Source organism: Saccopteryx bilineata, chromosome 9, assembly GCF_036850765.1.
Source record: "Saccopteryx bilineata isolate mSacBil1 chromosome 9, mSacBil1_pri_phased_curated, whole genome shotgun sequence".
Taxonomy (NCBI): domain Eukaryota; kingdom Metazoa; phylum Chordata; class Mammalia; order Chiroptera; family Emballonuridae; genus Saccopteryx; species Saccopteryx bilineata.
Window position 1 is genome coordinate 39028366 of NC_089498.1, and position 21015 is coordinate 39049380.

Here is a 21015-nt window from a genome sequence, read left to right on the forward strand (position 1 = left end):
GTCCCAGGATGCCTGTCACTTTACATCTGCATGGATTTGGCATGGAAGAGCCTAGTTATGGGGGGAGGGGGGGTCAAATGCCCAAATTCTAATCTAGCCCACATGCTAACCCTTCACTTTGGCATTTTGGTGGCTTCTTAGAGCTTCAGCTTCTTTCTGTCCGTGTGAAACCTCCTTTTGGAATTTCAACAATCACGGTTGCTCCATATCTGGTGGAGGGACCCACCAAGCACCTGGCACAACTGGTCAGGGTGACTTGATTCCCTTTCTGAGTCACAGTCAGAGCTCACAGGTTGGCTTCTAGGTCGAGGGGATAACTGTGAGGTCCTGGACTTGATCTATCTTAATGTCATGTATACGGAGGGTTTTTATCTGATCCTCACAGAGCCTGAGACGCCCCCCCCCTCCAGGTGCATGGACTCCTTTCTTTTTTTTTTTTTTTTTTTTTTCAGGAGAATGTTACTTGTGTAAGTCAGAATCTGATACCAATTAAATGGTGACAGCTTTGCCAATAAACAAGAATATGCTCTTCCATGGCTAGGAAGTGCATGGACTCCTTTCTTGTGTGGTATTCCTCACATTACAATGGCCTTCAGCCCAATTAGACCTCCTGGTTTAGAAGATTATTTGGGCAGACCTTCCATAAGGTCCCTCCTTTCCCCCTAAAGGCACTCCTATGTATGTGTAGTGTGTGTTCTGAGGTGGGGGTAAGGCCCCCCCTCCCCAGCCTGCCAGGGTCTGGCCTGCTGTCCTCGTTCCCAGGATCACCAACCGTAGGAAAGCCGCCTTCCCTGCCTACTTACTCTGTCCACCAGGTGGACAAGAGCACAGAGCCTGGAACAGGGAGGCCGTGACCTTCCCACATTAGTGCCACCTGCAGGTCAGGGCCCCCTCACACATTGTGTTCCTCACACTGAGCCTGGGCTCCTCAGCCCAGTGCTGTTAGTAACACAGAAAGGCCACTGCGGGGAGGGGGTAGAGAAGCTGTAGTTTGCCTGGCCTCAGTCTCCCCACTGGGTTGTTTTTAGTTGTGCTAAAATACACAGATCATAAAATTTACCATCTTAACCACTTTTAAGTGTACAGTTCAGCGGTATTAAATACATTCACATTGTTGTACAACCACCACACCATCCATCCGCAGGAATTCTCATCTTCCCAAATTGGACTCTGTCCCCATTAACTACTGACTCCCCATCTCCCTCCCCAGCCCCTGGCAGCCACCGTCATACTTTCTGTCTCTGTGGATTTGACTCTTCTAGGGACCTCATATAAGTGGAATCGCGTAGTATTTGTCTTTTTGTGACTGGCTTATGTCACTGAGCATAAACGTCCCCAAGGATCACCCATGGTGTAGCATGCATCAGAATGCAGAATGTCCTTCCTCTTGAAGGCTGAATAATATTCTGTTATATGGAGAGACCGCATCGGATTAACCCCTTCTTCCATTGACGGACACGAGTTGCTCCACTCTTTGACTATTGTGAACAAAGCTGCCATGGACATAGATGTACAAATATCTCTTCCAAATCCCGCTCTTCATTCTTTTGGGTATGTGTGTGCCCAGAAGTAGAATTGCTGGCTCACAGGGTCGTTCTAATTTAAATATTGTAAGGAACCTCCGTTCCACCACTTTAGCTATCTGTAGGTGTGCAATTCAGTGGCATTTAGCACATTCATGTCTCCCCGAAGAGACCTCATACTCATTTGTGTTCACTTCCCTCTCCCCTCCCCCAGCCGCTGGCAACCTCTAATCTTCTTTCCGTCTCGATGGATTTGCCTATTCTGGACATTTCATATAAATAGAATCGTGCAATATGTGGCCTTTTGTGACTGCTTTCACTCAGCATAATGTTTTGAGGTTTGTCCCTGTTGTCACAAGTGTCAGTACCTCGCTCCCTTTTAATGACTGAAGGAAGTTCGGTTGCACGGGTAGACGCGTGTCGCGTATCCATCATCAGCTGGTGGACATCTGGGTTGTTTTGACCTTTTGGGATTTGTGAATAATCTGTTGTGAACATTTATGTGCAGGTTTTGGGGTGAACATATGTTTTCAGTTCTTTTGGGTATAACACCTAGGAGAGGAATTGCTGGGTCATGGTCACTCTGGGTTTAACTCGTCCTCTGGGCTTCAAGAGGTGAATTAAGAAGAGCCAACTGTTCTGGTTGCCCAGGCTTCCCTGCATGTCACTGGGTCCTCCCGTAAACCTGTGAGGGTGGTTCTGGCCATCTTCATTTCACAGGTGACTGCATCCTGGCCTGGGGTGATGAACACAGTTGTCCAGGGTCACTGGCTGGTAGGGACGCCCTTGCCGGGTGCTTGGAGAGGATTGTTTGAACAGCAGCGGCTCATCTGCCCGCAAGCTGTCACTGTATTTGGTTCCACAAACAGTTACTGAATCTCCCTGGCACCTGCATCTAACCTTCATGGCATGAACAAGATTCTGCACCTGGTCTCCCAGCTTCTATCCTTGCCCCTCATTTGGGAGGTAGCTTGGGGTCCTCATGTGAGAGCAAGAGAAGTCCCGTTCAAAGCCGGTCAGATGCAGCCCCTCCAGGGACAGACCGTACTGTGGCAGTGGCATCGAGGCCACACAACCCTGCCCCACAGTTCACTGAAATCCACATTTCTTGCTGTTTCCCAAACAGGCAGGCACGTTCCCACCCCAGGATCTTTGCACTAGCAGTCCCTCTGCCTGCAGTGCTCTCTCCCTGACACCTGCTTGGCTCCACCTGCCCTCCACTGGGTCTCGCATTGAGGTCCCTTTTCAGTGAGTGCCCTGCCCCTGCTGATTCTTCCCGGCCACCCCGGGTGCCACCCCGGCCTCCCTATGCTGTGTCTGTTCTGAACGTCACTTTTTGTCTCCCTCCTAGACAGTCAGTTCTGCAAGGGCAGGAGTTTTATCTGTGTGTTCCCCACAAACCCCCAGAGTCCGGACAAGTACCTTATGCAGTAAGCTCTGAGGAGTAGGAACAGGTCCCACCTGGGTGCCCTCCACTACATCTCACAGGCACTGATGCCTAGGGTCTCTGGCTGGTGGGGACACCCTCGCCAGGGACTTGGAGAGGTTTGTTTGAATAGCAGCTCGTCTGCCTGCAAGCTGTCGCTGTATTTGATTCCACCAACAGTTATCTCATTGCCAACTCTCCTTCCCATTGCCGGAGTCGCTGAGACTGCCTGCCCGGGGGCCACGGAGGGAGGCAGCTGAGGGTCATCCTGGGCAGTCTGCACACCTGACACTGTTCACTCCCGAACAAACGCTGCTCAAGGGCTTGGTTGCCTGACCTGTGGTGGCGCAGTGGATAAAGCGTTGACCTGGAAATGCTGAGGTCGCCGGTTCAGGGCCCCAGACTTGCTTAGTCAAGTCACATATGGGAGTTGATGCTTCCTGCTCCTCCCCGCACCCCTTATATCTCTCTCTTTCTCCCTCTTCTCTTTAAAATGAATTTTTTTAAAAACAAAAACAAAGGCCCGCTTCAGGCCAGTCCTTGCTCAGAGGCAGGAGAGGACGCACCCCACACCAAGTGATCCCCGATACATTCCCCAGAACAGGCTCTGTGCACTCCCAGAGAAGTCACCCAGTTCCCACTGCCACAAACAACCATGGACACGCTGTGCCCCCAGGTGCGTGGGGCAGGAGTCCAGACACGGCCTGACGGGGACGCTGTGTCTCTGCCTCAGGGTATCTGGAGCCTTGGCCAGTGGCCTTGGCAGTTGGGGCCGCTGGCACAGAAGGCCCAGCTATGCAGGGCATCCTGGGTCAGTGTTGGTGCCAGGTGTGGCGACTGTTGACAGGGCACCTCCATGTGGCCCTTATTCCTGACTGCCCAGGACAAGGGACTTCTCATACATAAGGAGCCAATGAGGTGTGGATAGGAGAGGACTAGAGCCCACCTCCTGCAGGGAGATGCCCAGAGAAATATAAAAGCTGTCAGATGTGAAAGCAGGACAGGACCCTGGCAGTGTGGCACCCATCAGCTGATGCAGCTGCTGTCAGTCACCCTGGGCACGCCGACTGACCTCACGCAGGGCAGGAGTCCTGTGGGGAGGTGTCTGGAGAAGGATGGATGGACCCTCTCCTTCCCCAGTCTGTCTGGACACAGGGAAGAATTGGAACACCCAGATCTTGGCCAGAGTACATGGATAATTATTTTTTATTTCTCTCCAAATTATGAGACAATGTAGCTCTCAATGTGCAGCAGGAATTCAGTCCCCTCCTTTCTCCTCTGACCACGATCGGTAGACCACAGTGACTCCAGGTTCCAGCTGTTGTCTCCTCCCTAAATGAGGCCCAGGAGGCTTAACCTGAGGTGGGGGACATTGCTACCTAGCCTATGAGACGTTGGCATGAAGCTGGGTGACATTTAGTTAAGACGAGTCTCCCATTAGAATGCAACTGGTGTGGGTGCATATTGACTCCTTTCACAAATAACCACTGAGCACGTGCTGCTCATGGGCGCTACTCCAGAATCAGACAGACTGCTGCCCTCGAGGGGCTTGCTACTCTGCTTGGAGAGAGACCAACAGTAAATGAAGGAGACAAATGATATTTTCTCCACTGAGGGCCCCACGGAGCGTCACAGGCTGGGTGGAAGGTTACTGTCCAGTCAGGTCAGGCTTCTCTGATAAAGTAACGGTGAGCTGAAATCTGGAAGGGGAGGGAAGCAGGTGGCCATCAGGGCACAGCCTCTCGGGCACAGGTGACAGCAGCACAGAGGCCCAGAGGCACATCTGAGGACCAGATAGGAGGCCTTGTAGGTGGGAAGGGGCAGGGAGGAGGGCTGAGAGGTGACAGAAGGCATGGGAGCTGAGCTGTGGGCCCCGAGGACTTTATCTGGTCAGGGTTGGTGGTATGAATACTAAAAGACAGAGAGTTTTCTGTGAGCCCAGCTTTGTCTTATGACTTGTCACCCTGATAACTACATGGCAGCGACCAGTTTGTTCCTGAGCAAGATTCTCACTCGCAGCTGGGCCTACTGGCTGGTCAGCTTCGGGGTCACTGAACCCCTCTGTGCAGGAGCCCATGGTGAGGCCCCACAAGGCACGTGAAACCGTCCCCCTGGTCTGTCTTCGGCCCCACAGCTGACAGGCTCAGGGCTCACCCACGTCCTTCCTAAATAAAGCTCTCAGCTGACCACAGGTCATCTGTATTGGTATGACATGTGGCGAACCTCTGTGTCAAAACATTTCCCACGGCTTGGCCTGCTGACCACTGCCAAGTGGAAGGGTGGTTGCTTGTCTCCTGAAACCTACGTACACAGTGACAGGTCAGAAGATGGACATTTCAGAGAGCAGGTGGGGCCTGCAGGCATTCTGATGGAGTTTGGTGCTGGAGGGAGAGGCTTGTCCAGCTAGATATCAAAGGAGGAGTTCCTTATCTCTCTCAGGAGCCAGAATAACCCTGATCTGCTCCTCACCTTTCCACATCGGACATGTTACTCCTCTGATCAAACCCTCCCCCTCAGCTTCCAGAAGCTCTGCGTCCTGGTGGGTGAGTCAGGTCTGAGTTAAGGGGAAAGCGAGTCCTGCAGACACTCCTGGAGCACGCACTGCAGCCGAGGCCACTCTGCAGCCAGGGCCCCTCCTCCCGCTGCCTTAAGGACCTGCTGGCAGGTGTGAGGACATTTGGGAGATGGACAGGGAGCCTTGTCTTTACCCACTATCCTCCTCAGCCTCTCAAAAAGTCATATTAAAACTTTCACATTACCCAGGCGGGTAGGGTGTGCACACCCCACGGCCTTGACAGCAGTCAGGGCCTCCCCATTTCCCAGCCTCAGGGGGGTCAGCCTAAGGGACGTGCTGGTGATGAAGGTGCCGTAGCCCCGAGAAGTCAGTGCTGCTCTGGAGCCCCCAGAAAAATGTATGGCCCAGTTCTGCAGGTGCCACAGGGGCTCACAGACATTGCCTGGTGCAACCTGTCAAGGTTCAGAAATGAAACCCTGGAGCCAGCGGTGTGGCCTCAGGCATGTCCCTACCCTCTCAAAGCCTCAGTGTTCCTGGCTGTCAAATGGGGGATGGCACCCTCCGAGCCTCTCACCTTATGCTGAGAAGAGCATGAGGGAGGTGCCCTCACAGCCCCACAGAAAACCCCCTGAGGGCTGTTCTGACTCAGCAGAACCCCACCCCACATCTCCTCGAAGTTCTGAGACCATTTGGTGGAAAGAGTCAAAACATCCAGAAGGTTCCCACACTCAGGAGGGAGGCGGTAGAGCCTGGCTCCTCGTTCTTCTCCCCCAGAGCAGCTGCCACCACGGCTGCACCAGCGCCAGGCCCATCTGCCTGCCTGGCACCTTCCCAAGTCTAGAGGGAGGGGGCCCAGGCAGGGCTGGAGCGGACCCTCTGCTGTTGTGGATACGCCCTGTTTTTCCGGGGCCAGGTGGGGTGAAGGCTTGTGGGTGAGGCCACACTGTGTGCCCCCAGGCAGGCTCCTGCCCTCTCTGTGCCCCTCGGAATTAGTTCTAAGATTCCTCCTGGGAACTGGTGCAGTGTATGGACACTCTGAACCTAGGCTTGACAGCAGTGAATGCTCACTAACCAATAGCTTCTAGTTTATCCCAGGACCGTCCCTCTGTTACCACTGTCTGCCCTCCTACGCGAGTCACCCATGAGTGGATGGAGAACATTATTCTGTGACTTTGGATGAGAAAAGTTTAGACGGGTGGGTGGAGGCCCCCCACCTCAGGTTTCAGCCAGGTCAGCTACCCCTAAATCACCCATTGAACAGGTGATTCCCTGTGCTGGTTCATCCACAAGGAGAGGTTATCTTTGGCCCCAAGGTCACTAGGGTTTAAATGTGGCAGTGCAGCCCTCTCCACAGTAGACATGACCTCTCAGGTGTGGGGTCCTGGCCCTTGGCTCTGGGTCTGCCCTCATGAGCCCCTTCCCAGCCCTTCACCCCTCAGTGTTCAGATCCCAGGTGAGGGTCATGCTGGACCTGAGATCCCCACAGTCCTTTTCCCTGTAGCCATCTCTGCTTGGAAGTCTCAACCAGTGAGTCTCTGAGCTTTTCTGTACAAGCAGGGAGGCCTCCCTTATGTCTGGACCACCCAGGGCTGTGGGACGGCCAGTGGAGTGTCTCTCACCCAAAGGACATGCCTCAGGGATGGATTCTGCTTCCTGGCTGCTCCTCACAAAGACTCCCGGACATGGACACGGCTCTGGCTTTGTCAGGATGAGCCAGCCCGGGATTCCTGCTCCAACAGGCCCAGGTCCCAATGATCTGCAGGGAGCCCCAGCCTCTTAATGACTTTACTGCTATTAGGTTGCTTTATTGCTTAAAATGGTTAAAAGGCCCAGAGAAACCACCCAACCCTCACTATGGCTGCTGGGTATTGAAAGGAAACATGTATTGCAGAAGGTCTGAAAGAGGCTCCCACCCCATCTAGGTCTCAGGGCACCAGTCCTGCAGCCCTGTGTAGCGTGGGCCCACAGCAGCTCAGGAAACCACCAGCCAACATGCAGGAATTCAGCTTGGTGGTCTGCCTGGAAGAGGAGGCAGACGGGGAGCAGAGAAGGCTCTGGCAAAACCCCAGAATCTTCACACCCATGCTTCAAGGCAGAGGTGAGTGTCCCCCATTTCATGAGGAGACTCAGGAGCAGCCATGCAAAGAGACCTAGTCACAGCCCATGGCCAGACAGTGAATGGACATCTGACTTCAAACCCAAAAGTTGTACCTACCCTCTACTCACAGCCCATGGCCAGACAGTGAATGGACATCTGACTTCAAACCCAAAAGTTGTACCTACCCCTCACCAGCTTGCAACCAGCTCTCACTGTCTGGGACATATTATCAGACTCCTCTAGGTCTCTCCCTCCTCATTTGCCAAATTGGGAAGACTGGATATTTGGAGAGATCATAGTGGATCCAGGCAGTTGTGTGAGCTCAGGCTGGGGTTGCTACAGAGCTGCATTGACTGGGTGAGAACCCCAGCTCTGCCCTTCATAGCTGTGTGCCTTGGGCAGTTACTTAACCTCTCTGTGTGTCTCAGCTGTCCCATCTATAAAATGGAAGTGTAATATGTTTTACTTTTTCATCACTATTACTGCTTAACAATGACTTCACAGGGCAGTTGTGAGGATTAAGTGAGTTGATATTTTGTTGGCCACTTAGTGCTGGCTGTTCCCTTTTCCTCTCTCCCAGGTTGGGACAGGATTTCAGGCTGAGGCTCACAGCTGGTGTCTAAGGGATGCAGGCAGCCTGTGGAAGGGATTTGCCCCTGGGGACAGGTGTAAGATGGACTTTGGCTTGTGCACTTGTGTATTGTTGACCCATCCCTTCAGAGAAGGCCCCTAGTGCTCGCAGCCCCCTGAGCAGACACCTGTGGGTCGTTGGAGAAGCAGACTATTCTAGAACACTGTGGGCCTCAGACTTCTCATCTGCAAATTGAGTAGTGGACTGGATCCTCATGCACCAATACATGGGGTTCCTTTTCATGCTATTAATCTGATGCCCATGGAAGACATGGCTAATCAATCGCTGCCCACTCTGATGGTGGTGACAGACATCACTAATTGATCGCAGTACTCGTTTCCCTTGGAGCCTGCCTGGGGCAGCATCCTTCTTCCAGAGCAGCTCTGGTGCCCTGCTTGACTGGGCTTGCATTCAAGTGGAAACCTATTAGCCACTCTGGTTGGATGGGCTCCGAAGGCCAGCTAGCTCTGATCATTTCAGCATCTGTAAGCCATGTAAACCCGAGGACAAAGATAGGGAGAATGTCATAACCACACGTGTCTGTGGGAGGCAGGATGTTCTGTCCTGGCAGAGTAAGGATTAGGAGATGCCCCTGGAAGGAGAGACCTGGGGAGTGGAGATGGAGCCATGCTGCCCAAAGTGTGGTCCCCTTGGGCCTGTCAGACTTGCACACTTGAGGGTCCACCCCATACCTTACTCCCTGGACAGGAATAGCACGAGTCTGGCCCACTGTGATATAGATGGTGTACTCGCCACAAGCCCTGGAATTGGAGTCCTGAGTTCCTGCTCTGTCCAGCACCAATGATGTGACCCTGGACAGGTCGTTGCCCCCCGCCCCCCACCTCTGCTGTAAGTTCCCTCAGTGAGCGTGTGCTGAGCTCCTGCTGCATGCCCTGGGCCGGGTGACAGTGAAGCCGGCAGAGGAGACTGTCATTACAAACCCAGTGAAGGCTGAGCGGGAGGGTAAGCCAGATGAGCCGCTGGTGGGGGCTGGGTGCGGGTGCTCCCCAGGAGTCCCCCCAGCCATGTACAACACTGTGCAAGCCCTCGGCGGGTGCTTGGGGAGCAGTGGTGCCTTAGGGACTCTGATGCCTCTCCTCAAAGACAGGCCTTCCTGGAGGACATCCAGGCCTCCATCCTCCCTGCCCCAACAAAATGTGGCCAGGACATGAGTGGCACACCCTTCAATTTCCTCCTTCCTCTCCCGTGACAACGGGCCTAAAGGCAGAACCCTAAAGCTGGAGGAGGCTGAGGGGCTGGAGGAGGTGGGGCAGGGTGGGCATGCAGGAGGAGGGCTCCACCCTCCCTGGTGTGAGCCAGGACACGGGACACCCTTGACCACTGGTCCCTATGCAGGAAGACCTTAGGAGGAGGTGCCCACTCGGCAGCCCCGATTCAGGGAATCCCGGTTGGCACCCTGCCACCACCTCCCTGCCACCCTCATCCTCCAGGAGCCAGACACATTCAGGATCCTTGCCAAGCGGGGGGAGGGATGGCACTCGGCTTCTCTACTCCAGCCATCCTTTCTGCTGCCTGCGTGTAATTAACAGAGTAATTAAAAACAGGATGAGTTAATTGGTATTCATTTATGTGGCAGATGTTTTTAATTGAGGCAGGAAACAATTTACCTGTTTACATAAACAATGGCAAAGGCAGGCTTGTAAAACACGTTTTTTTAATATTTTCCTCCCCCTTCTGAAAAAGAATTGAAATCACTTGGTCTCCCCTGCGCCTTGCCTAGTATGAGAGCGGAGCAGGCCCCGCCCGGAGGGGAGGCCCGGCTGGGGGAGGTGCGGGAGGCTCAGGCCAAGAGGAAACATCTGTTTAAAAGCTTTGCTTCCAGAGAAGGCTGTTTTCCTTAAATTCAGAGAAAGGAGGTGTTGTTCCCAGGTTGTGGGGACGCCAGCAGGGCTGGGATATGGCAGAGGCCCCTGTCCTGCCAAGTCTGGTGCCCCTCGGGTGGGGAGGGATGGCTTACCTTTTCTACTGCATTTTTGGTGGCTTGGTGTTGCACATTGGGGCCACACCTGCAGATAGTCACCATGTTCCTCCATCACACACACGGCCACCTTCCTCGTGGTGACCATGATGCATGGTGCAGACCTAAACATCTGTTGGAGGCAAAAACAACACTAGGTTTTAGACCGGCAGAGTCAGACCTGACCTTGGTTCGGCAACCTCGGTACTTGAATTCTGGCTAAGAAAGAATTCAGAGCCAAGACTCAAACTATAAAAGAAAGTTTATTTTAAAAGTCACAGAAGTAAGCTGTAGAGAAGAAATGGGTTCAGGAAACAAGTTACAGAGGCAAGAAAAGGGCCCTTGGAGCTTTGGAGAAAGAGAAAGGCAAGGACAACGTGCCTGGGGAGATGGGGAAAGGAGTGGGGGAAAGCACAGAGCTCCGTAGAGAGGACCACGCTGGGTCCTCCTCTTGGGAGTGTTCATCTGGAGGTCTCGGGAGGATCCCAGTAGTCACCACTTTCCAGGTGTGTCCTTTCAGGATCCTGGTCTCTTCTGATTGGTAGGCGCCAGGGCAGGGGGTCACTCACTAGTCAATGCAGGGGGTCCTGATGTCAGCCATGGCTTTGCTTGTCTGGTTTGGCTGCTTTTCTGTTCCTGGAGCTGAAACACAACTGAAGCCTAGACGTGTTTGGTATATGAGGCGAGTCAGAACCTCATTGTGCTGGGGTCTTAATGCTTAAGGGCTATTCTCTGGCCCTCTTGGACACTCCCCTGCTAAGGGAGTCTAACCGCGGGACCAGCAACATGCCAGGGCAACAAGGGTCAGGGCATGACCAGTGATATAAAATCAGGGGGTCAAAACCACATGACCAGAGACATGCCAGCGTAAGAAAGGTTACCCTGGGGACAAGGTCCTTGTTTTCCCAGTTTTGCTTGTTGCTAGGCACCTGGGGCTTTCCACCCTGGTGACCTTCTGGACCTGCCCCATCATCCTTGCTCTGCTCCTGTCTGTCTAACTACCTAATGCACATCCACCGTCCGGTACTGTCACTCAGTGCTGGGTCAGAGCTTCTCAGTGACAAGGAGACACATTGTGTGTCCAATATGTGCTAAGTGAGAACAGTGGGCCTAGGGCATGAACTGCCCCATCTTTGCAGGGTCCAACCCTTTTGCCACCTGGGTTCCAGGGTAGGACCGATGAACCCACCTGCATGGAGAGCTCAGAGGAGGGCCTTTGAGGAGGCAAGTGCTCAGGGAGTTGCCCCTTTGTAGGGTGGCACTAATTTAGCCCTTGCTGCATGCCTGGCTGCAGCAGGAGGCTTTGAGTGAGTGTGTGCTGTGTTACTTTGATTCTCCTGTGAACACGCAAGGGAAGAGATCATTATCCCTATCATACAGGTGAGGACACCGAGTGCAGCCTCCAGGTTGTCACTGGAAAAGACACACGCATCGTCAAGCGGGAGAAGCACTGATAGCGGAAGCTCTGACATGTAGGCACCTATGTTTGTCTTTTCTTAAAGGGTAAACATACACAGGATTGTATTTACACAGAACTGTCTGGAAGGATCCACAAGAACTATCAACAGGAGTGACTTCCGGTTGGGGACCGGAGGAGTGGGAGCCCTTTTCTTTTCCTCCCGTCTCTTTCTTTGCTGAGAGAGCTTTGCCAAGAGTGGGTTTTCCTAGGTGAGTGAAAGTCCTGGCTGGGGCCGCACTGCCAGGCTCACCAAGAGCATGTTGTGGTGTCTCTGAACATAGAGAGGAGGGTTCTGGTGAGAGGTGATCAAGGCACGCACAGCGCATGCACAAAGGCTCCGCACCCAAAGTGGGGTGTGGGTGCCCCTGAGTCTCCTGGCACCACCTGCGGTGTAGGAGACTGGGTGATGCCCTTCGGGTGATGTTCACTTAGAATTTCTGGGACATTTTGATGGTCTCTGGGGCAAGAAGATGGAACATTCTGGAATCCATCAGGGAGAAAGGCCCTGGGAAATCAGCACCCCAGAGCTCCAAGTTCAGGATGCCCAGAGAGTGTCATCAACAGCCACCGGAATCTGCTGGGGCTCAGTGCCCACCTCCGGAGGTGATATGAGGCCACCCTGACTCCAGGCTGCTCCCACGCTGTTGGGCTTAACTCCTGAAGTCATTTTCCACCATGGCTATCTGAGGAGGTGACAGCATGCTGCGGCCAGCAGTGCCTTTGGTGTCCTTGGGAACTCAAGCCCTGTACCACTGCTGTGTGACTTTGGTGAGGAGCTAAACTTCTCTGAGCATTTGGGAAGTAAGGACAGTAATGACCTTTCTGAGTTATAACCTTTGACCTCAATAATGACTTAGCTGAAAATCCCCCAGCATGGAACTGGCCCCCTGGAGGGCCTGCCCTCCAGCCTTACCCATGAAAGCAAGGCAGGAGGACCACCCTGGGGTGACAGGGGCAGAAGGGCCTAGTCCCCCCACCCCCCGAAGTGGTGGGGTCTTCTTGTGAGTCTGGCTTCACCCCTAGGTGTGCGGGGTCAGGGCAGGCCCTGGTGGGTGCCTTCCATGTCCGGGACAGAGTGTGCAGGTGGCTCTGGGAAGGGGTGTAAGAGAGCCCCAGGCCTGCCCCTTCCCGGGTCCTCCACCTGCAGGGTGCTCCCTGCAGGGAGACAGCAAGGTGGCGCCACGTAGGGCCCACTCTTGCCACAGCTCAGTCACACCTGCTCAGGTGGGGAGGGGAAGCCGCCCAAACTGCCTTTTCATGTCTCTGCCTTTCCCAGAAGATGAGCTCGAAACTCCCATTTCAGCGCTTGTATTTGAGGGCTTTCGCATACTTTGTAGCCTGCAGTCCCTCAGGCCCTGTCAGCTGGGGGGGGGGGGGATTGCGTCTCCACCCTGCAGGGGAGGAGATGAGGCTCAGAAAAGTCTCTGTGTCCCGGGTGCCACAGCCACTTGTCAGTGTTTGTGCCTCAGGTGTGCACATCCCAGGTGAACTGGGCTGCACAGGTCACACAGACGAGGGTGGCCATTCAGCGGCCGGCGGGAAAATCAGCTGGCACTTAGGAGGAACACGTGCGGGATAAACCGCCGATCCCTAATTATTATTTAGTATTCATATGAACAGCATTATTTTAAAATTTGGCAGCATTTCTCTGGAGAGTTCAAGGTGATATGCAGCCAATTTGCACGTTTTTTAAACAATGAAAACAGTTTGGGAATTGCTTAAGCCTTCGTGGCGCCTCATTGCCGGCAGAGGAAAATCCTCACTGCTTGGCCTGGTTTTCCAGACCCTCCACAGACTGGCTGGACCTTCCCTCTGGCCTTCCTGCCCAGTCCCCACCTTCACCTAGTTTGTTCCCAAATTCCAACTCCCATGCCTTTGACTGAGCCATGCTCTGTGCTGGGGTTGCCCTTCCCCTCAGCCTTTCTTCAGGTGTGCAAATTTGACAGCCCTCTGGACCCAGCTGCAACATCACCTCTTAGATACAGGCGTCCCCAGACTACACCCCATGCAGTCTGCATGCTGCCCCCCTGAGGCCATTTATCCGGCCCCCGCCGCACTTCCGGAAGGGGCACCTCTTTCATTGGTGGTCAGTGAGAGGAGCACTGTACGTGGTGGCCCTCCAACGGTCTGAGGGACAGTGAACTGGCCCCCTGTGTAAAAAGTTTGGGGACCCCTGTTTAGAAGCTTGTCTGGCACTCAACCCCCAGCTCACAGTGTGCCTGCAGCTGTCTGTAGGACTTAACACTTTATCCCAACACTGAGCTCAGAGGGCAGACCCTGACTCACATCCTAGGCCCCATGAGTTCCTTAGATTTCATCAATTCCTATTTTTTAAGTAAGTAAACTTATACTAGTGTGTATTTATTAACTTATATGACAGTTTGTAATTATCTGTTACTTACTGTTACTATCTCCTTCTTGGCGGTGGAGGGTTGCACAGTGCTGGTGGGCAAAAAGCAATTCAAAAATAAATCAAGTACGGGCTTTAAAAGGGGGAGAGTCTGGTACAGAAGGGAACGCAGAGAGAAGGAAGTCGTGCTCCCCTTCGCCCCAGGTGGTTTATGTTTCCTTCTAGAGGTACTGTGTACATATTAGATCATCTTTTAGATATCCCAGGGGTGTTCTGGAAACTTTCTTAGGGTCACATCCCCTCCCTATACCTCTCTCTCTCTCTCTCTCTTTACAGATTCTATCCCTTTGTCCATCATGGGAGCAGGGGCAAACTCTACCACTGAACTCTTCTTCTGTTCAACTCTCAGCATAGGTGACCTTTACTTCAGGAGGCCTTCGCTGAGTCGCCCTCAAGCAAAATGAGGCACCCTCCTGGAGCCCCCAGCCCCAGTCAACATGTCCTACCTAGGTGTGTGTGTGTGTGTGTGTGTGTGTGTGTGTGTGCGCGCGCGCGCAAAGGAGTTGTGAGGTGTTCACTTAACAGGCTCTTAATCCTCACAACATTGTCCTCAGTGCACAGGTGAAACCAAGGCCACCCAAGAGATGAGGTCAGGAGCTTATCTCAGGCTTGTCTGACCCCAAAGTGAGCTTTTCCCACTACTTCATGACTCTTGGGACTCTGTGTCTCCACCACGCCGACCACCTGTGAACCTCTGTGAAGGGCCTCGTCTCCATCACACTTAGATCACAGCACCATCCATCTACTCACCCACACATCTACCCATCTTTCCACCATCCTCCCCCATCCAACCAAACATCCACCCATCATCTATCCATTATCTACCCCGCCATCCATCCACCTATATGTCCATCCACATCCTACTTATCCACTTACCTCTCCTTCTCTCTCTCTACACACACACATACACACACACACACACACACACACACCCCACACACACACCCTGGTGCCCACCCACACAGGCAGCCACACCACCACATTTATTGTCATAGCCCATTCACACTTAGCTAGGTGCACCAGTCTGCTGATGGGCCACTTCCCCTTGGTGTCAGTGTGCATGGGGGGATGAAAGGGGACTTCAGAGTTCTAGGACTGGTGCTGGGAGAAGAGGGCATCCCCTACTTTCCCTGTCCCTCCCCCAGCCCGGCAGCCCCCCTCCTGCATCAGGAGTCCAGATGTAGGGGCGCCTCCCCCGCAGCAGCTGGGTGAGGAATGTGCTTCCTTTGTGTGCTGGCTACAGGGTGAGCAGGCCTGACATCTGGATCGTGTTTGCTGCCCTTTGGAGAGCAGGGAAGGTTTTCATTCCAGTGCTTTGAGCTCTCCACCTCCCCCACCTTTTAACTCTTTGCTCAATGCCACGGTGTTGTAGCAGACTGGACTCCAGGACCATCTGCAGGGCTAAGGCCCAAGGGGTCAAGGCATCAGTAGTCAGTCTGAGCTCTGGGCTCCATAACCCAGCCAAAACCCCAGACTTCTTGAAAACACCAGCAAGAACGTAATGGCTCTGACCCACTTTCTAACCAGGATCCATGGTCACAGTTCATTTCTTGTCATTTTTCTGTACACATGTTTACTTATAACATGGAATTGCATGCTTTTGTCACCTCTTTTGATCCTCACTCGTGGGTCACTTTTTCATATCATTAGATAGTATTCCATCTATCATGGCATCCTTTTTGCTAGTAACTCGGTATTTGAAATATAACACACACGGGGAAAAGTGTATGGCTTGAACTTCATAAGGTGTTCCAGATAACAAACATTATCTGTCCTTCCCTTGGGCACTGATTCCTGCCCAGTCATTCTGTCAGGGAAGCCCCCACCCTGACTCTGACACCATAGACCAGTTTACTTGTTTCTGAACTTCATATAAATGGAAGCATATGGCATGTGCTCCTTGGGATTTGGTGTCAACCAGTTAGCCAGATGTTTATGAGATGTGTCCATGTTGGTGCATGTGGTTGTACCTGTCCTTTTTCCTTTCTGTATAGTATTCCGCATGTGAATCTACCATGACTCATGACCCTTCAACTCTTCATGGACATTTGGGATGGATTCCCTTTGGGCCTTTGTAACAAGGTAGCTGATGAACACTCTTATATCTTGCTGCTGAAGCATGGATATTTGCACATCTGTTGATTCTGGGCCTAGGAGTAAAACCAGCATGCCGTGGGGTATGTGATAGTTCAGGCTAGTAGATCCTGAAAATTTTTCCAAAGTGAATGTGCCTACAGCATGATTTTTCAGGCTCCATTGACCAGAGAGTTTATTTAACCAGCCCTATACTGGGGTCATCTTATTTGTTCCCTGTTTTTCACTCTCATAAACAATGCCTTGTAGGCAACTGTTGGCGGGCATCCCAATGATGTCCTTCAAACAGGGAATCCTGAGGTAGATTTGCTTGTCTAAGTCAAGCCACCACCACAAGAGGAATGGGGAACCAGGAGGCAGGAGGTCCTGATTCAACTTCAGTTTTGTCATCTATAAGTTCTGATTGGTTGGTCTCTAAGCATCTTTTCACCTCTAATATGTTGTAGTTCTAAATACCAAAATGTATCAGTTAGCTACTGCTTTATAACAAACTACCTCAAAACTTAATGACTCCAAACAACCACCATTATTTGGCTCACAGTTCTTCAGGCTAGCTAGCGGTTTAGGCAGGCTCGTTTGGGTAACTGTAGTCCCAGCTGGGCTTGCTCTTGGGACTGTGGTCAGATGTGGGTTCTTGATCAGCAGCTCTGCTGACTATGACTGGGGCCCCCACATGAATGGGCCTCAGCTGAGACAATGGGATCGACTGCCCCAGGCGTGTCTTATCCTCCAGCAGGAGGGTCAACAAGAGAACGAATGGAGCTGACAGCCAGCCTCTATGTCCAGTCTCACAACTGGATGGGTAGAGCTGCAGTCGCATGGCATGGAGGGGCATGGGTTAGGAAGAGTCAAGACTTGAGGCCGCTTTGCAATGCATCCATCTCACAGATAGAGGGGGTCATAGTAGCCAGAACCAAGTTTCATTTCTGTGGGATAGGCTCCAATAGCTTTTTGGTCCGCAGACACGCTATGAAGGGGTGTCCTTCCCACTTACACACAGGGGAAGTAGCTTTCAGGGGCCACTGGCAGGAGCACAGGTCCTTACCCAAGCCTTGCCCAAGCTTTCTATTTCCACAGCAAGCTGAGCTCTCAAACATACATAGATGGGATCTGGGACAGTGGAGGACAGGTGAGAAGCTTTTTTTTTTTTTTGTGGTCAGCCAGCAAACCTTCATGGAACACCTAAGTGTCAGGCAAATATTCTGGGTTCTGTCTGGGGCCAGTGCACAGAAAGATAAGACTGTGTTATTGAGAAGACAGGCAGTGGACAAAAGGACCAACATAGCCAATGATTGATTACAGGTGCTGACAAGTGCCCCAAAGCAGATAAAATTGGGTGACCTAGCAGGAAGCACAGGGTGGGGACTGTTTTGACTAAGGTGGGCAGGGAAAGCTGCTCTGAGGAGGGACATTTGAGCCCAAACCTGAATAATGAGAAGGAGACAGCCTTGCAACAATTTCGGGGAAGCATTCCAGCAGGTGCAGAGGCTCCGCACAGGACAAGAGGGATGCGGGGCAGGGGAGACAGTAGGGCAGATGGAAGAGCAGACAGAACACGGGAGGTGTGGAGGGCCTGCATCTTTCCAGCTTCTTTGATGAACCGCACCTCTTTTCTAGCTGTAACCTGGGCTGTGCTCTTTCAGTTCAGAAGGGTGGGTGGGCCTAGCTGGAGGGGAGATCTGATGAGATTGGGTCTGGTCCAATTTTGCAGCATCTCAGTGGTAGAAGGGACCCACCTAAGCATACTAGCTTCCTTCACCATTGATCAGATGACATGAAATCCTGCTTATGGTGGTGGGGCAGCCTGGCCACTGCAGAATGTCCCCCCTGTATCTGCAAGGTGGCTTAACTGTGCCCCTGGGACATTCTCTTGTGGACTCTGTCATCATTGGCAGAAGCTCACTCTCACACCTCTGGGCCAGCTCTGAGTACATCCACCAACAGCTGGGGACATCATCCCTAGATCTGGGATCTGCTGTGTGACGGCCATGTGACCTGGGCAATTGATGTCACTAATTTGTGCCTTGGTTTCCCCATCTGTAACTTGAGGCCCTAACACCTCAGGGCTTTGTCAGGAGAGTTGAATAAGAGAAGTTTCAGAGCCTGGGCACAGAAACAGCTCTTGGCAAAAGAGAGACTATTTAAAACCAAAGTTGTGCACACATGCCGAGGACAGGCCTTCCTCTGGGACCCCACAGCAAGGGCCCTCTGTTAGCCCATACATCCTGGACACTTTCTATGGATTAGCAAGCTTTTTCCTCCCTTTACTCTGTGGGGTGGGATCTATTCTCATCATCATTATACAGGTGAGAAAATTTGGGCCCAGAGTAGAAAAGCTACCGACATCCTGGCTGAGAGCCTGAGATGGGTATAAAGGAAGGCTGAGATGGGTAAAGACGATGACCAACCAGAACTTGCACCCTGATGGTTTCCAGTTCACGATGCTTTTCTGAGTTCTTTGTCTAAGACCTCCCTCTACCCAAGAAGTAACAGTTACGTGTCCCATTTTACCAATGGGTAAACTGAGCCTCAGAGGCAAGCTAGGATCATTTCTCCAAAGTCACAGTAGTTGGTTGCAGAGCAGGATGAGAGCCAAGGTTTCCTGACTTCTGGCTCCTGTTGCCATGGTGACCTGCAATCTTCACAGTCATCACCCACAGGCCTGCTGGCAGGCAGAGGAACAGCCCACCCGGGTCAGGCCCCAAGGACCAGGAAGGGCTGGGCGGGAGGCTGGCCTGAGCCAATGGAAGGGAAAATACTAATCCTTGTGTTTTTATATTATTACTTATTCGTTGGGTAGTGGAGGCCTTAATAGAAACCAGATGTGGGAAGCAACTCAAGTTCCAGCACCTGGGACTCATTAGGCTGCACCACCCCCCCAAATCCCCTGCTTTGCAGAGGTTGGGGATTAAAAATGAGTGTCCCTCTGACATTGGCCTTGATGGGTCCCTTCTGGTCAGACCCACCCATCTGGATGTGGGGGGTCGCAACACGGACAGCCCCTCCACGTTTCTTCACAGTCGGCACAGCCTGGGAGTCCCTGTCATCTCTAGGCACAGACCCCTCTGAGGCACGGCTGCTGCCTAGGGGTTCAGGCCTGACTTTCTCCTCTGTTTATTCCCATCAAGAGGATCCAGAAGAGTTGAGGTGCCCCAGCTTCATCAGGAAGTTTTCTTTCAGTGGGGAGATCCCTGGCTTACTCAAGACCCTGAGGGTCCAGGAGCTATGGGTAGACCACAGGGACTAGGAGAGAAGTCCCCACCTACCCTCCAGGAAGGCTTTAAGGGGAGGAGGGAGGAGGGTATTCTAGGGGCCAGAACTGCCTAAACAAAGGTTTGGGGGCTTAAACGTCCCCTCCTCCATGAGAGAGACCTGGCTCCCACTCTCTCACTGCACCCCGTTTGCATCTTGAATTCTGGCCACTCTGGGGACCAGAGTATAGTGGAGGCGACCTCACCTCTCCCAGGCTCCACACAGCAGCCAGTCCAGGGTGGTCAGGGGCCTCAAAGAAGGCAAATCTATCGCCGCAGGGTGCTTGGGGTTATCCAGTGATGGGGCCCAGCTGACATTCAGGACATCTGGGCCTTCAGTGAAAGGACTTCTCTGCATCACCCTGTGTCTCTCACAGCTTTCCAGATCCCATGGTTATGAGGACCCTGCCTGGGACCACATGAGCCAGAAAGGACATCTCTTCATGTAGACACAAAGGAACCCCGTGGGCATGGAGCACTCAGGAGGCTGCTCCGTAAACCAGGGGACCTGGCTCCACCCCTCACAGTACTGCTCACTGCTCTGAAAACGGCATACCTGACGGCCGTCCCCAACCTAGTACCCTGTGCTCACTGCGTTGCTTTGGGGTCCATGGGCTCCAGTATGTCTTCTAGTGGGTCCTGCCTGTGAGGACTGCCTGTGCGATCTCACTGCACTACTTGGCCTGACTTCTCCTCAGATACACTCACACTTTCTGTCTTGCCCATATTTGGTGACAAAGTTGGAAGGGGTCAGGGGCTATTTGTAATTAGAAGAGGGCTTTGAGGTTAAGAGGACCATTTTAATAGGAGGTCCATGAATGAGTGAGCAAATGGATGAAAATCCTGGTGGGGCACAGCTGTGTCGAAGTCAGAATTCTAAGCCAGGCAGCCTTGTGGAACTGTGGTCTCAGATGAACCCCTGACCTCCCTACCCCAGACGCCCACCTAGATCAGAATTTGCCACACAGACAAGGTAGCCGGAGAGCTGGCAATATTTAGGGGCAGGCTTTGAGGCAGAGGGGTCAGGAAGCATGTTGTTGGGCTATCTCCCTAGGTCCTCTTGGCTATAATTCAACAAGTATTTACTGAGCACCGACTGTGTACCTGGTACTGTCCTGGACTCTCACTTCTGCATTTGGGCAAAGATGCAGAGCGTGCAGGCAGACCTCCAGGTATCTGGGCAGAGGAACTCTTGGCAGAGGGAACAGCCAGCGCAAAGATCCAAAGCAGAAGCAGCTAAACACACGAGGAGGGCATATGGGAGGTGAGGGCACAGAGAACAGACGGTCACAAAAGACCCCATGGGCTCGCAGGGCACTGGCTGAGGCACAACGCAGAGATCTTTATCCATCTTAAGAAATATGCCTTAGCCTGACCAGGCAGTGGCGGAGTGGATAGGACATTGAACTGGGATGCGGAGGACCCAGGTTCGAAACCCCAAGGTCGCCAGCTTAAGCATGGACTCGTCTGGCTAGAGCGCGGGCTCACCAGCTTGAGCACGGGGTCACTGGCTTGAGTGTGGAATCATTGACTTGAGCCCAGGGTCGCTGGCTTGAGCAAGGGGTCACTGGCTCAGCTGGAGCCCCCTGATCAAGGCACATATGAGAAAGCAATCAATGAACAACAATTA

The 21015-nt window shown here is 52.8% G+C and overlaps 1 protein-coding gene and 1 non-coding gene across 8 annotated transcripts in view; one reads left to right on the forward strand and one right to left on the reverse strand.

The window, feature by feature from the left end:
• The window catches only part of CBFA2T3 (CBFA2/RUNX1 partner transcriptional co-repressor 3), a 91944-nt gene that overhangs the window by 39047 nt on the left and 31882 nt on the right, over positions 1-21015 (forward strand). The window lies entirely within an intron of this gene.
• Positions 455-554, reverse strand: LOC136313792 (small nucleolar RNA SNORA24). Its single transcript, XR_010727227.1, has one exon. It is a non-coding gene; the product is annotated as a small nucleolar RNA SNORA24 (small nucleolar RNA).